The sequence below is a fragment of the Sus scrofa genome, chromosome 13 (genome assembly GCF_054392235.1).
Source record: "Sus scrofa isolate SSC_HxYL_T2T_F1_AM1 chromosome 13, Sscrofa_HxYL_maternal_Yorkshire_Landrace_v2.0, whole genome shotgun sequence".
Taxonomy (NCBI): domain Eukaryota; kingdom Metazoa; phylum Chordata; class Mammalia; order Artiodactyla; family Suidae; genus Sus; species Sus scrofa.
In genome coordinates, this window is record NC_139395.1 from 79,788,512 (window position 1) to 79,800,878 (window position 12,367).

At 46.6% G+C, this 12,367-nt stretch overlaps 1 long non-coding RNA gene across 1 annotated transcript; it reads left to right on the forward strand.

Annotated features, from left to right (window-relative positions):
• The first annotated feature begins 2,979 nt into the window (after positions 1 to 2,979).
• Positions 2,980 to 10,633, forward strand: LOC146397419 (uncharacterized). Its single transcript, XR_014823739.1, has 2 exons — positions 2,980 to 6,940; positions 7,248 to 10,633. It is a non-coding gene; the product is annotated as an uncharacterized LOC146397419 (long non-coding RNA).
• The last annotated feature ends 1,734 nt before the right edge of the window (positions 10,634 to 12,367 follow it).

Sequence of the window (12,367 nt, forward strand, 5' to 3'; positions counted from 1 at the left end):
TCCAGCCTACCTTACAGATAAAGAAACAGACTCGGAAAGGCTAAGTGACTTGCCCACACTTACACACCAACTGAGGGTGGAGTCAGGATTTGAACCCAGGTCTGTTGTCAGAGACCAAGCTTCTAACCACTATGCTTTCCTGCCTTAGGTTAGGTCTTTAGCATTTCTTTCCCAGTGGTCAATACCACCCAAATTTCCTGCCTCCTGTCTCCCCCACTGCATCCCCCACGGGGACCAAACCATCCATTGTTTGGCCACCAGCTTGACCTATATAACACTTAAATCTGCCCCAGAGACTCCCCTGCCTGAAATCCTGAGTGGCTTCACCAGTAGATGGTAATGAGCTTATCTTACTTACCAGGGCTCCTTGATAGAGAGGATACAAAGGATTCTGGGTAATTTAAGAAAGGAAAAATGCAAGGGCAGGGAAAGTACTGGAAGAACACAAGGTAGCTCACTTAAGCTAAGCATGGGCCCTGATGTAATAAGCACCCATCACAAGTTTCTTGAATGGATAAATGAATGAGAGAATAAGTGAATGAATGGGGAGAGTAGGCAGCGCTGCTTGGTGAACATCTGCAGTTTTTAAGCCAGTCTAGAATTGCTTCAAAAGTCCCTAGTGGATTAGCTTCCTAGGCACTCACAACCCCCTCCCTACCACTCCCATCTGGTTCTGAGTGGGAAGGATTCCATAGAACCTTCATAAAACCACAGGTAAAATAAGGAAAGCATCAGCCCGGAACCTTGAGATTTATACTTTAGTCCTGGCTGCATCTCCCACTGGGTGGGGCTTCTTGGGCTAGATGTGTCCCCTCTCTCAGCCTCAGTTTCCACATCTGTAAGATGGTCACATCCAGCAACTCCTAGCTGCCTGCACTTGGAGGGGAAAGTGAGGGGGTGTATGTGCACCAACACTGGGTAAGTGCAAGCACAAGCTCTGTAAGTCAACTTTCTTAATCATATCTTTTGAGTTAATACTGAAATGAATTCTATCCAACCACAGAAAATGATGGGGCAATGGTGGCAGTCACAGGAGAAAGGCTTTAATGGAAAGGTGGCCTTGGGTTTCCATAGCTGCAACCAACACTGCGCTAAGGCATTTACAGCACCACGGCAGCAGGAGGAAGTTGAAAATTAAAAATGAATGAGCTGGGAGCTAGCTGCCATCTTGCAAGTGGATTATACAATATATATTTTGGATGCATGTGCATGCATGTGTGTGTGTGTGTGTGCATATAGGCATGCATGAGTGCACGTGCGCTCAATGGAAAAGGCCCTAGAAATCTGTCCGGCCCTAACCCACACAGATGGGGAAGCTGAGACTCAGAAAGGCTAAACACCTGGTTCTCACATTTGCACCAATGGTCTATGCAGCCCAGGGGTCCTGACACCACACACAGAGAGTCTCTACTCTCCCTCAACTCCCATCCATGAATCCTTTCTCCAGCACATCCTGCTGCTGCTCCTCCCAGGGAACGTCTGGGTGGCCCTCTGAGTCCATGGGAGGCAGATGCAGACACCTTCCTCCACGTGGGCCCAACATACGGTGTTTTTTGCTCTAAGTGGATTGGCACCGGCCTACACTCAACCTGCCAAAAATCTCCTGTGTTCTTTGGGCTCAAGCCCAAGGTCATCATATCACTTTCCAGGGAGCCATGGAATTGGCCCCAGAGAGGAGAAACATCTGGAAAGTAGAAAATGGATACACATTACTCTTGGAACCAAAGTAGCAGCAGCTCTCTCCCACCACACATGCTCACAACAGGCACTGGGCTCACCTTCCAGACCCATGGAGGTGGAACCTGGGCAGGGCTAGGACCTGGGGGTGGGGCCAGGGCCTGAAGAGAGGTCCTTCCAAACTTCAAGCAGGCAAAGCTGCATTGAAACTTGTATTCTCCTGGGTCACCAGCAGAAGAAATGGGGCTGGTACAGCTTCTCTGCAAGGCAATGCATCAGTATACGACAGAGTCTTAAACAACTACATATAATGTTGTATATTATATGCAAACTTTGTGCTTGCATTTTCATGTTTACCTCAGATTCTTTCCTTCATTCAGAATTTAAAAGTGGAATTATGGCATCAAAGGACACACACATATAATGTGTATTGGACTAAATATTATATATTCAATATAATATATTCAATATATGTCATACATTCAATATATTTTGAACTGTATTATGTGTATATGTGGATATCACTATATATGTATATTTATTTATATTAACAGAAAAATTAAAATTATAAAAGGAAAAGAAAAAAATTAATTGCCTCCTATCATAAGAAATTAATAATATTAAGAAAGTTTATAGATTTCCCATCATGGCTCAGTAGTAATGAATCCGACTAGTATTCATAAGGATGTGGTTTTGATCCCTAGCCTTGATCATTGGGTTAAGGATCCAGCATTGGCATGAGCTTGCGGTGTAGGTTGCAGACACAGCTTGGATCCTGCATTGCTGTGACTGTGGTATAGGTTGGCAGCTGCATCTCCAATGCAACTCCTACCCTGGGAATTTCCATGTTCTGTGGATGCAGCCCTTAACGGCCAAAAGAAAAAAAGAGAGAGAGAGAGTTTATGGAGTTCCTGCTTGGCACAGCATCTGACTACAGTGGCTCAGGCCACTGTGAAGGTGCAGGTTCAATTCCTGGCCTAACACAGTGGATTAAAGGATCCAACATTGCTGCAGCTGTGTTGTAGGTCACAGATGTGGCTTGGAATCAACCCTGGCCTGAGAACTTCCATATGCCATGGGTGCGGACATAAAATTTAAAAAAAAAAATACAACATTAAAAAACCATGTTTATCCATAATGTTTACCCATAACACTATGAGAAAACAGTAGAAATACAAAGTTATATTCTTCTCCCTCCCTCCTCCTCTGCCTCTGCCTGGTGGTCAGCTTTTAAAAACCAGGCACTCCCTCCCCACTTCAACACCCAGCGAAAACATCTCTCTCCTTTGTTCCACACTGCAATTTTTTTTAGGTTTTTATTTTTTTATTATAGTTGATTTACATTGTTCTGTCATTTTCTGCTGTACAGTCAAGTGACCCAGTCATATACATATACACACACATTCTTTTTTTCACATTATCTTCCATCATGTTCCATCACAAGTGACTAGATACAGTTCCCTGAGCTACACAGCAGGATCTCATTGCTTATCCATTTCAAAAGCAAAAAGTTTACATCTACTAACTCCAAACTCCCAGTTCATCAAATCAAAACTACTATGAGGTACCACCTCACAGTGGTCAGAACAGCCATCATTAACAAGTCAACAAGTAACAAATGCTGGAGAGCGTGTGTTGGAAAGGGAACTCTCCTACACTATTGGTGCAAATGTTAATTGGTACAACCGCACAGCAATTTAGAAAGCATCCTGCCCTGGGGCCGGAGATGTCATTACGTATGTGTTCCCGCCCACACTGCACCCTCCCCCAGAGGCAACCTAGCACATCATCTTCTCTTCTCAAGTCATATTTTTGTCACTCACATTGCACAGCTCAAACTCATTTCTAGCTACAAAGCCTTGTTTCGGGAGTGCTGCAGAAAAAATAATTTTCCCTAATTGATCTGAATAAACATATGTCTGTCAATACAAATCCTGTCCCTTCACGGATCATCTGCTGCATCTCCAGCAAGGCACCTCAGGGCAATGCTAAGGAGGCTTTTAGGCAGCCACACAAGGCCGCTGCTGAGCCAATCTGTCTTTAAGAAAACCCTCTCTGAGCCAAGCTGGAGGAATGAGAAAAATAAGCAGAGGCTTCAAATGGGGATGATTTTTACATCTGCCTGTTGAGATTTGGTCTGTTCTCCTGCAAGAGTCTAGAATGCCTGGCGTCCACCAATAGTCAAATCCCAGAGTCACCTGCCCAACCCTGCCCTTTGCTGCCCAGGACCACACCACACTGGCCCTGCAGCCCAGCTTGTCCTCATTCTCTCTAAGTGAAAGGGCTGCTTTCTGCCCCATCTGAAGATAAATGCCCTTAGAAGCAACTGGCCCTTTGTCTTCCTAAGCAATCCCCGCCCTGGGAGGCAGGTGATCATCAGTGAACACAGTTGGCCACAGGAAGGCAGGCGAGTTGAGAGCCTGGCTTTCCTCCTCGTTACTCAGCGAACTCAGGTCAGTATAGACAGAGTCTCCAAACCAGCCTCTTCAGCCTCAGAGGACATGCCCCACGCAGTTTCTATCAAGTTCATGTATGACACTAAACAGGCGCAAGCTTACTCTCTCAGGATGAGAGAGCATGGCTGGGGATGCCTTGCATTCAGGGTGTGCACAAATCCTACCCTGGTTGCCAGTTGTTTGGCTGTGTAGATTTCCCCCCTCTGGGAAACAGCACTCAGATTTTCCCAAAGGAACCAGCCTTTCCCATTTCTGGATCCAGGTTTTCGTGGGGCTGGTCCCATCCTCTGAATCCCACCCACCATTCAGCTCATTTCATCAGCCGAGACACAGGCATTGGTTTTAGGCTGGGCCATTCGGCCCAATCAGTCTTTGTTCTAGAAACTTTTCTGGAGCAACTAGGAAAGCCATGTGCTCTCAGCTGCAGGAGTTACTGAGAAAGTCAGCATAAGCCTGAAACTAAAGTGTTCAGCTTGCTACTAACAGGACAAAAATGGAGAGAAACAGGTGCTAGTGGTATTGTCTGAACTTCCAGCTACACTCAGGCCTCCGTCCAGGACAACCCCGAGCTTTCCAGTTCCACTTGCCAATGAACTGCTTTGCCAGGTGAGGTGGGCTTCCCATTCTCCCACCAAGTGGCAGGGCCCACAGGTCCCTGTACATTTGCTTTCTGATAAATCACCATCACTATTTGTTGGTGACATCAGCAACATCTGTCCTCTGCACCTCTTTCACCTGTGTGTCCTGCCTTGGTCTAGAGGCATCAGGATGTGATGGATGAGTCCCAGCTCAGCCACACAGTGGGCAAATGGTAGCGAGCTAGTGCTCTGGGTCTCAGGCATAGAAGCTGGACCCAGAGATGGGCGGGATCAGAAACCAGGAGAGGAGACTGAGGATGTCCAAAGGGGTCTGTGCTATGAGAAGTGAGGAGGGACTGGGCTCTAGGTCATGATCAGCTCACCGGGAGTCATCAGTTACAAGAGTCAGAATCAGACACCAGAATCTCACAGACAATCAGAGCTGCCAGGAAGGCAAAGGCAGGGAAGAAACGTCTATGGAGACAGGAGCCTCTTGGATACTCCGAGCCTCCTCTGGTCTTCAAGGAGTGCCCTTCAATTCCACTCGGGATAACTAGAAACCAAAAGACCTGGCTCCGGTCCAACCTGCCACATGACTTCAGGCAGAGGGCTCAACCTTGTAAACCTCAGTTTTCTCATCTATGAAATGGGTCTTAAAACAAATGGGCCTCAAAAACCAAAAGATGCATCAGATTGAGATGGTGGCGAAAAAGTTTTGCAAATAGGCTGTTAGTAGCTGGTATGGCTTAAAAGGCCCTTTCCTAGCTAACAGGAGGGTAGCTTAAAAGAGACTTCAATGCTTTATCCCAAAGCAGGAGTGCACAGTGGTTAAGAAGGAAGTAGGATTTTGAGCCTGAATATTTTGAATTTCAATCCCGACTTTGACCCTTACTCTTTAGGAAACTGCAACAAGACATTCTGGGTTCCTGTGCATCTGTTTCAACATTTTTCAAGTGGGAAAAAGAATCCCAGCTTTCCTGCAGATCTAGAGAGGGGACCAAATGAGGGCAAAAGAACTTGGTAAAACAGAGTAACAGAAAAATAATAATAAAAATTAAAAATTAACTACCCTTTAATGAGCACTTGCTCTGTGCCAAGCATAATCTTATCTAAGATCCACAATGATTCTCCAAGACAGACGTAGCAGTAATAATAACCATCACCGACACAGGATTGACAGCAGTACTCATCACTGAGGGCCTTCCCCACGCTAGGCCCTGGCCTAAGGGTTTTCCAGGCAGTTCCTGCTTCTGGTCCCAACAGTTCTAGGAAGAAGAGGTACCAACAACGCCCCATCCTGCAAGTGGGCAGACTGGGATTGATGAGCCAAGGTCACAGGGCCACGAAGGGCTCAGCTGGGATTTGTTTCAAACGCAGGGCTGCTTCTACAAGGTATCACATGCACATGGGGAGCGTGTGTGCTGCAGCTGTCATACACTGTCTAATACCTAGAGAGTTCTAGTCCCGGGAATGAGGGGCAGAAGGGTCACAGAGAAGGATCTGTGTCACCCTGTCCAGGACAATAATACAAACAGGAAGCCATGGCCAGGACCCTACTTCCATTCCACAATAAAGACATTTCTATGTAGCTGAAGAGGTTTCCTAGAATGAACCCACCCATAAAAAGCTGGGCCCCAAACCTCTACTCAAGAAGAACCACTCACTTCTACTCAGTTGCTGTCCCAGCTGCCATCAGGCTGTGGTGCCCACCTAGCCTGGGGTGGGCCCTGGATGGGAGCCTGTTGTTACATCAGCTGGTCTGCACACTCATCCCTGGAGTCTGGGGGGCTCTTCCCTTCTTACACACTCACAGAGGCACTCTGTCTATGCCAGCACACTGCATTTGTACCCAGGACTGAAAGCCTGGCTCTAACTTTCCTGCTCTGAGATTTGAACAAGAAATTAAACCCTGCACCTCAATCTGCTCATCTGTAAAATGGGGATTTAAAAAGTCCCTCCTTGTGGAGAAAAGGGAACCCCCCTACACTGTTGATAGGAATGTAAATTGGTACAGTCACTAAGGAGGACAACATGGAGGTTCCCTAAAAAACTAAAAGCAGAGTTACCATGTGATCCAGCAGTTCCACTCCTGGTCATCTATCAGGAAAAGACGAAAACTCTAATTTGAAAAGATACATGCACCCCAATGTTCACTGCAGCACTATTCACAATAGCCAAGACATGGAAGCAACCTAAATGTCCACTGACAGATGAATGGATTAAGAAGATGTGGGGAGTTCCCGTCGTGGCGCAGTGGTTAACGAATCCGACTAGGAACCATGAGGTTGCGGGTTCGGTCCCTGCCCTTGCTCAGTGGGTTAACGATCCGGCGTTGCCGTGAGCTGTGGTGTAGGTCGCAGACGCGGCTCGGATCATGCGTTGCTGTGCCTCTGGCGTAGGCTGGTGGCTACAGCTCCGATTCGACCCCTAGCCTGGGAACCTCCATATGCCGCGGGAGCGGCCCAAGAAATAGCAACAACAACAACAACAACAACAAAAGACAAAAAAAAAAAAAAAAAAAAAAAAAAAAAAGAAGATGTGGTACATATGCACAACGGAATACTACTCAGCCATGAAAAAGAACAAAATAATGCCATTTTCAGCAACATGGATGGAACTAGAGATTATCACACTAAGTGAAATAAGTCAGACAGAGAAAGACAAATACCATGATGTCACTTATATGTGGAATCTAAAAAAAAAATACAAATGAACATATTTATAAAATGAGAATATTTATAAAACAGGAGTAGATTCACAGACTTCAAAAGCAAACTTACGGTTACCAAAGGAGAAAAGGAGAGGAGAGGGACAGATAAATTGGGGGTCTGGGATTAGCAGATACATATCACTATATATAAAATAGGTAAACAACAGAGACCTACTATATAACTCAGGGAACTAAATTCTCTATCTTGTAATACTCTATAATGGAAAAGAACATGAAATAGAATAGAGATATGTATATGTGTATAACTGAATCACTTTGCAGTACACCTGAAGAAAACACATTTTACTCAACTATACTTCAATAAAAATATTAATAATAATAAAGTTTAAGACTATAAATGGGGGACTGGAGTTGCTAACCAACAGAGTACCATTTAGGAATACCTTAAATAATCAATAAAGTGTTGGAGAGGAGTTTCTGTTGTAGCACAGTGGAAACAAATCTGACTAGTATCTATGAGGATTTGGGTTTAATCCCCTGCCTTGCTCAGTGGGATAAGGATTTGGCATTGCAGTGAGCTGTGGAGTAGGTTGCAGATGTGGCTCAGATCTGACATTGAGCAGCTCTAGGTTCAATTTGACTCCTAGCCTGGGCACTTCCATATACTTGGGTGCGGCCCTAAAAAGCTTAAAAAAAAAAAAAAGACTGAAGGATTGCCAGGCACCCAGTGGGGGGTGGGAGGATAGTGGAAGATGAGCCAGGAGTGACTGAGCCCCAGGACCTAGCCAGCAGGCCCAGAAACTCAGGTGACAAAGGCATGAGCCTCCCCTTATGCTTATTGCTAAGTCACTATCACTCCCGTCTCCCTCACCACACCGGATGGGAGCATAGGCTCTGGAGCCAGAATGCCCATGTCAAATCCCTGCCTGTGGACTTTCTCGAGGTGGGTTGAAATTCGCTGGGCCTCAGACCCTCCTCAGCCAAGTGGAGGTTCTGTTAATAACTCCCTTGCAGGATTCACATCAGCTGATGTGTATAAGGAGCCGAGACAGCACCTAACACACAGGTGGTACCCCAGGAATGTTCGCCATCATTTTGAAGTCCAGGGGTCCTCAAGGCGAGATCAGGACTGGATTCACCTTTGCTTTCCCAAGGCATGGGCTAGCTGGCGGCCAGCACAGAGAAGGGGCTCAGTTCCTACCTGCTGAATGAATGAACGAGTGAGTGAGTAAATGAGTGAGTCAGTGAGTGAAGTGGACTCAAGAGCTAATGCACTGACCTAGGGTCCTACCGTCCAGCCTTCCATCTCAAGCCTGGCTTCCTAAATGTCACTGTTGATGTCTCTGGTGTCTTTTCAAAAGGATAAAGCAGCTTTAACTGGAGCCAACAAATAATAGAAAACATACTAAATGCATCTCTAAAGAAACTTTCTGGAGCCACCCTGATTTCCCTGAGGTGGCCCAATAAGCCCAAAGACTGATGAGAACAATAGACCCTCACAGGGTTTTTATTTTACCAGAAAAGGCGCTCCCTTATGCAGATGGCCCTGAGGTTTCATGTGTGTGCACCTGCTGCCCCCTGGTGGACAGAGTCAAAGGCAGCAGGAAGCCTTGGAAACGTAAGAAGCTGACTGTCCAACTCCTAAGAAAAATATGTATGTGGTGTTTTAGTTTGCAAAGGACTTTCCCATTCAGTGTCTTATATGAGCCTTAAAACAGCCCTGCAAGGGGCTGGGCAGAGACTCTCCCCACTTCACTGTTAAAGAAACAAGTTAGAGATGGTAAGCTCACAGTAAGGTGAGAAAATTTCAGGTTCAAAAGTTCTGATTCCAAAGCCCAGGTATTTCGACTCAAAGTGTCAATTTCCTCTTGTCACTGTGCATGAGGATCACCCTAGGGTATTGGCTTAAACTACAGAATCTCAGCCACCAATACCCCGAATATCTAGACGTGGGACTGGGAATCTGCATTTTTGACAAATGTTCCAGGTGACGTTGGTGTAATCAGGTCCAGATACTTGGACTGGCTTTTGGAAGAAACTTCCTGGTATCACATGGCCTCAGACTCTGTGCTTAGACAACCTCTTAAGTCTGTTTGAGCTGCTAGAACAAGAAATCATGGACTGGGGGGCTTAGAAACAAAAGAAATATCTCACAGTTCTAAAGACGCCAAGTTCAAGATCAAGGCACCAGCAGATGGGTGTGTAGGGAAGGCCTACTTCTTTATACACAGATAGGCATCTTCTGGCTATAACTTCATGTGACAAGGGAACTCCCTGGGGTCTCTTTTACAAAAGCACCAAACCCACTACCCTCTACTCTCTACATGCATACCTCCCAAAGGCCCCACCTCCCAATACCATCACATTCGGAGTTAGTTTCATCATGTGAATTTGGGTGAGACATTCAATTTATAGCACTCTCCTTCTGCTCCACTCTCAATGCTAAGCTTCCAATCTCTTCCATTTGCTCTTCGCTGGATGCCTTCACGCCAGTAACAGCTCAAATCTTCTAAGAACTCATGTGCCAGGCACATCACCCACACTACTCATTTAGTCTCCCCCCACAACCCTTACTGGTTGGCGCTACCAGCTTATAGAGGGAGATCTCTGGGCAAGCATGGGTGATCTGCAGGTGAGCCAGGGTGGAAACTCTGGGCCATGACCACGAGGCCACACAATGTGGCTCTGGGCCCTACAGGGCATCCCACACTGTGTCCCAGCCCCCTTCAAGTCCTGCCTGGTTTTCCAATCATGGGACAAAAACAAATGGTCACTAAAATGACAGGGGCTTATTTTGGCCTAAAAGACTAGCTCCCCACATCCAGGTCACATCTATCTTTTAGCTGGAAATCCCAATTCCATCAGCTGATGAGGAAGTGGCAAAGAAATGCCCCCAGACCTGACCACATAAAGACAAGCAGCAACCACTCCTACAGCGTGGGGATGAGGCTAGAGGGAGGGAACTCCAAATCTGGATGCCACAGGGCTCTTCTGTCCCCAAGTATAGGAAAACCATCAACTGCTTAGAGTACTGCTAGATAGAACATTCTATGGTACTTTTTTCTATGCCTGTCTGATGCCAAGGATTACAAAATTAGAAAATAAGCACAGGTCAAAAAGTTTGATTCTTAAGAAGAAAAAGGAAAAAGAGAGAGAAAGAGAGAGAGAGAGAAAGAAAAGAAAAGGAAAAGAAAAGAAAAGAAAAGAAAAGAAAAGAAAAGAAAAGAAAAGAAAAGAAAAGAAAAGAAAAGGCAGGCAGGCAGGCAGACACAGGAATTCCCAGAAGTGGCCCCTGTGGTCTGTTAAGAGATGCAGCCCAACTCCCAGAACGTTAGGGAAAGGCTTTCCTGGCCTTGTTCCCTGGGTTCCCAAAGCTGGAGGTTGGAGGTCAGGAAAGGGCAGATTATGGGGCTGGGGGTCGCCTCAGGGTCCCCATCCATACCTCAACCACAGCAGCTCTACTTGATCTGTGAACCAGGTTTATGGATCTGGATCCCACAGAAGATTTTATTTGAGGGAGAAAGGTAAAAACTTAAAAGGAAAAATGAGATCCAATGCAGCTCCCTCAGGTACAAAAAGGAAACTGCCCCAGAGGTGAATGGACTTGCTCAGGACCACAGAGCTGGTAGAGGCCAGACTGGAATTAAAATCCGGTAGTCTCGGAGTCAAATCAACATGTGAGTTCCTCCAGCCCTTGGGTCAAGCCTTGCGGTCAGCACTGACATACACTACACGCATATAACACGGTCATGAGCAAAACCCAACAGCCCTGGGGTGGGCGGTCCAGCTGAGGCGGAGACAAGTCCAATCAGGGACCAGCACACACGCATGCGCCCCACTGGGCAGCGAGATCCAGCCGGACCTGAGGGCGACAGGAAAATGACCCAGGGAAGCTGGGCACGTGCCAGATGAGCTGAAGGGTGAGGAAAAGGGGAGATGGTGAAATAGAGGTCACTCGTGGACATTTTGATGCACGAGGCCTGGGTCACTCGTCACCTGGAGAGGCACTGTGATAAGCGCCTAAAGGAGTTTCATTCACGGAAGAGACAGCCTTTCCAGGTACTAAGCACCTACTACAAACGCTGAGCTCTGCCCACCTGATATCTCCTCAACCCGCCCTGACAAGCAAGCTGTATCTCATCTCGGAGATGAGGAGACTGAGGCTCAGCGAGGTTAAAAGAACCGCCCAGTGTCACACAGATGGTGAAGGGTAGGGGTAGAATTTGAACCAGAGTGTATATGCTCTTTCCACAATCCCTGACTCATAAGAAAAAAAAAAAAAAAAAAAAAGCAAAAGAAGACTGGAATTCCAGCTCTGGGGCCCAGCGGCTGACTGAAGAAGGGTCTTTGCTGCTGAGAAACGTAACTCCACAGTCCTGACTGAAAAAACAGTTCTCTCATCACTCTTCCAATCAAGGGCTGCACATGAACTAGAAATTGAAGTTGGCCTCAATACAATAAGCTGACAGGTGTTGAAGGCCAGGTTGTTGGGTGCTATAGAGAATGACGGGGACCTGGAGAGAGGAAACCCAGGTAGGGGAGGAAGTCCCTCCTGCCTTCTAAGCAGGGATCCTCCTCTACACCTGGCAAACACACACCATGCACACATCCACACCATGCGCACACATACACACATATGCATACACACATAATACACATATGCACATGCTCATACACACAAAAATACATGCATGCACATCACACGCACCATGCACACTTATTTACACATCTGTGTGCGAGCACACCCACATGTGCTTATAACCACCACCATTGCCTTGGGTCTTGGGCATCCTCATCAATCAAAACTACTTGATTTGCACATGGATTCTCTCACCTTCCTCTGCTGGCAGCCTCCCTCTCCTCCCATCCCCTAGTCTCAGGGCAGAGATGCCAGGTTTCTAGGAAACCCTTACTAAGCCCAGCATGCTCCTGGCCTCCTGGCAGAGGCCCAGTGTCTGTCAGTGCCTGGTAGAAAACAGGGCTGA